The sequence below is a fragment of the Hemitrygon akajei genome, unplaced genomic scaffold (assembly GCF_048418815.1).
Source record: "Hemitrygon akajei unplaced genomic scaffold, sHemAka1.3 Scf000051, whole genome shotgun sequence".
NCBI classification, from domain to species: Eukaryota; Metazoa; Chordata; class Chondrichthyes; order Myliobatiformes; family Dasyatidae; genus Hemitrygon; species Hemitrygon akajei.
The window spans coordinates 1,437,779-1,442,253 of NW_027331937.1; positions in this window are offsets into that span (position 1 = coordinate 1,437,779).

Here is a 4,475-nt window from a genome sequence, read left to right on the forward strand (position 1 = left end):
AGTTCATTATTCTCTGAACACTTTCCGTTTGCAACTCCTTCCGGCGCGAATGATCTGAGCACATAGCAGCTATTGGATGATATCACTGCTTAGCGGAAAAGGCTCAGGAGCTGAATTCGGCCATTTGATCACCCAGTCTTTTCCGCCATTCCATCAAAGCTGATTGATCATCCCTCCCAACCACATTCTGGAGCCTTCTCCCCGTATCCATTGAGGCCCCGACGCATCAAAAGCCGATCAATCCCCGCTACAAATCGTTTCAATGAACTTGCCAACATAGCCGTCCGTGCCGATGAATTCCACACAATCACCAACCTCATTCTTTCGAAGTTGCTCCCCATCTCTGTTCCAAAGAGCAAACGATGAAAATAATTGCAATTTGAGAATGTTTCCATCCAAAGGTGTGTTAATGTTCTTTACTTCCCTCCGCACAGTTAACATGGTGACAATCGCCATCCTGTCGCGGGGAAAGTGCGGTCTCTCCAAAGGCGTCACAAGGTACCTGGTTGCCATGGTAGCAGCGGATCAGCTGGTCATTCTCTTCGATCTGGTATTGAGCAAGATTCCGAGCACTTACATGCCGTTTCTGGTTTATCTCTGGTCATTAAGTGTTCCTGTGTGTAATATCCACGCCGTCGTATTTTACGCTGTCACGGACTGTTCTGTCTGGTTCACGGTCAGTTTCACCTTTGATCGATTTGTCGCCATTTGTTTTCAGAAGATGAAACGAAAATACTGCACCGGGAAAACGGCGACTCTGGTTCTGGGGACAGTGACTGTGCTGAGCTGCGTAAAGAACATTTTTTGGTACTTTTTGCTCGATGGGTCATATTTGACGATGACTTCGTCCGTGCTCTGTATGTTTTCCTATCGTTTTTCCCTATCTCTGGAGACAACATTTCAACTGATTCATTTCCTCCTCACCCCAATATCACCCTTCGTCTTGATTCTTCTGTTAAACAGTTTAACAATCAGACACGTCTTCGTGGGCAGCCAAGCCCGGAAGAGACTCCGTGGTCCGCGCGATGGCGAGAAGCCCGCCGACCCGGAGATGAAGAACCGCAGGCAATCCCTTCTGTTACTGCTGGTGATGTCGGGGAATTTCATTCTGCTGTGGGCGCTGCTGACGGTGCATTCCATATGGGAATGCCTGTATTTTTACATTTACCCGACACCACCGTCTTTCCTGCTGGATCTGGGCTACATACTGCAAATGCTGAGCTGCTGCACCAACACGGCCCTTTACGCCGTGGTCCAGGCCAGGTTCAGGGTGCAGCTGAAGGAGACGGTGAAATCTCCCTTCAGTCTGATGACAAAGTTCACTCGGCGTTGTCTGGAGCGCATTAATCCTCGGTGACGCTTCTCCCATACCGCCGCAAAATATCCCATTTCGTCAGTGTCATGTGCAGTTACATTGAACCTGTGGACAACCCCGATTATCTTCCGCCCTCCCCAAGATACACAATCGGGGACGTATTCCGAATCTGCCTCCACTGTTCTCCTTCCAGTTGACTTTCTCTACGAGTTGTTGGTTCAGCCTGGTGGCATGAACATTGAATTCTCCAATTACCAGTAATTCCATCCCCCTCACCCTTCCCCTATCCCAGGACCCTCTCTGCCTATCTCTCCTACAAATTTCTGCATCTTTATCTCTACAGTTCTTTCATGCTCATCCCCACCCCTCCCCCTTCATCTTTCCTCTGATTGGTTTTCCACCTGGCGTCTTTAGGCCCTACACCCTCCCCTATCTCTATTACTGGGCTTCGGTCCTCTCTTCCACCCCCGCCATTCCTGATGATGGTTTTCAGCCCGGAACGTTGTCTACTCATTTCTCACGGATGCTGCCTGACCTGCTGAGTACTTGCAGCATTGTGTACGTATCCTAACATTATCTGCATGTGAAGCTTTAACATCACTGTCGCAATACGAACCTTGTGCCCTGCCGGTATTCCGTGCGGCCCGAGTGCCTGCTCAGGTACGGCCGCTGTAGCTCCATCTGTTTATTCTGCAGAGAGATTTTGGTTCCAAGAGCCCCAGCCTTTGAACTGTTCGGGAAGACTGGTTACCGTGGACCGGATCCTCTTTATCCGCGGTTCTTTGGAATCCGTCTGTCACCTTGAGAATAATTACGTAACTTGCACTATCAACGCCACTCGCCCAGTGACAGTGACAGTGCTTCTCCTTATAGATGCTGCCTGGCCTGCTGTGCTGCACCAGCATTTTGTGTGTGTCGCCCAATCGCAGTTCGTCCAGTTCAAGCAGCAACTGTCATCGCACTGCCTTATGGTAAATAAAAGAAATTCTTAGACACTTTGTGCAGCGATGGTCCAATCTGTCTAATTGGGTTGAGTACAGTGGGTAGGTGGGATGGTGATTGCTGAGGGAAAGCAAAGCATATCGATGTATTTATTGAGTTCGGGACGAAATGTGAGATGCTCTCAGAAGTAAGGCTCCAGCATAAATACCTTCAATTGGTCTGGATACATCAGAGCTTTTTCCACACTGCTCCATCAGGAATAACATCTTGCACTGGAGTATTTCTCCTGAGATACTGATTGGTACGGATCCTCCCCGAAACGCCGACGCGGATCTTTAGTTAATGTTAGACAGTGACATTTTTCCGGTTTGTGATATACTTCAGTGACTCGGATGCATGCAAATTATTAGACTAATAATCTTGCAGACGACACAAATAAAAACATTTACTTTCAGACATACACAAAGTGACGGAGGATCTTCGGGCATTAATTTCAAATTAACTCTACAATCAAGACCTCTACAGAGAGAGTAGTGGGTGCATGGGGGTCACTTCCTGGGGTGGTGGTAGAGGCATTAGGACCAATGACCTTGAAGACATACTGAGACAGACATGAACCTGGGAAGAAGTCCTGATTGCTAATTACTTTTCATTGATCCTCCCGGATTTCGTAATTTCCTGTAGATGTGTCTCCAGCGGAAACTTCTGCTGTTTATTCATTTCCATAGATATAGCCTGTCCTTCTGAGTTCCTCCAGCATTTCCTGTGTTTTTCCACCATCAGCAATTTCCTCGTGTTTCTCCTCCTTTAGCTCTTTCCTGGCTTTTCTTCATTCCTCGTGTCTCGTTCGATCCGAACGTGCGAAGCTTTACGCACTTCCCCTTTTTCATTTGGTAAATTCATCACATCGCCACAGGCAGCTGTCGACGACACTACATATAATCAAGGCAGATATTGATAGGTTCCTGATTGTCAGTGCATGAACAGATCCGGGGAGTAAGCAGAACCTGAGAGATAAGTGGAAAATTAGACCAGTCATGATGAAATGGCGGAGCAGACTCGATGGGTGAAACTGATTAATTCTGCTACTATATCGTGTGGACATATAGAGGAACAGAGAGCAGAGGAAGCTGAGACAAAACAGCAGAATTAGACTATTCGCGACCATCGCACCTGCCTGGTCGTTACATCAAGACTCCTTTCAATTCTATCCCCCCAACATCACAATTTCATTATAAAACTCCATATTGAAGATCCCCAAAGACGTGACCTCCATAGCCGTCCGAGACAGTCAATTCTTTAGTTTCGCCACTCACTAGCTGTTCAAATTTCATCTCATCTCTGTTCTGGATGAACCAGTGTATTCTGCAGTTGTGCCCTCTGTTCCCAGACTCCTCCACATCCACTCTATCTTGGACGTTTTAACATTTGATAGATTTCAATGAGAACCCTCAACTCCGCTCTTTCTTCTAAGCCCCAGCGAGTACCGGCCCAGATCTTCATTCGTTAACCCTTTAATTCCTGAGGTCTTGTAGTGACCCTCCACTGGACCCGCTGCAATTCCACTTGATCTATTTTTGGAAGGTGTGGATGCTGAAGGGAGTGTGGAGGGTGGTTTTACAAATTGCATTGCTCTGAACATTGCCACAGTCTACGACAATCTGCTGAAATGTCCATGGAATGTTTAAAAGTATCAGCTACAATATCCGGGATTTACCTGTCCAGGTCCTCACAGCGACGTCACAAATAGAGCCGAATGAGTAATTGTATCTGCTGTGAGCCAAATCACAAGTGGATTCGAATCGGCAAAACGGAGGGAAGATGAAAATCTAACTAAATAGATCCACAACAACAACCTCACTCTCAAATTCGCAAAATCGAAGAAATGATTACTGACAATAGTCGGAGTGGACTGAGTCAGAGTAGGACGGCTTTGGCTCAACAGGCTTCGGCGTGAACAGGCTGAGGCAAGGGTAGGTTCCGGTAAGTTATGATTTGTTTGTTTAGAGTATAAAGAATACTAGGCAGGTTGTTGGAATGCTCCTCTTTCAGGATGTGGAAAGTCAGGGAGACCTCCTGTGCCCCTGACAACGATACCTGCAAGATGTGTATACAGCTGCAACGCCTGACAAACCGCTTTGCGGAACTGGAACAGGAACTGGATGACCTCCGGATCATTCGGCAGAATGAGAATTTTACAGATAGTAGCTACAGGGAG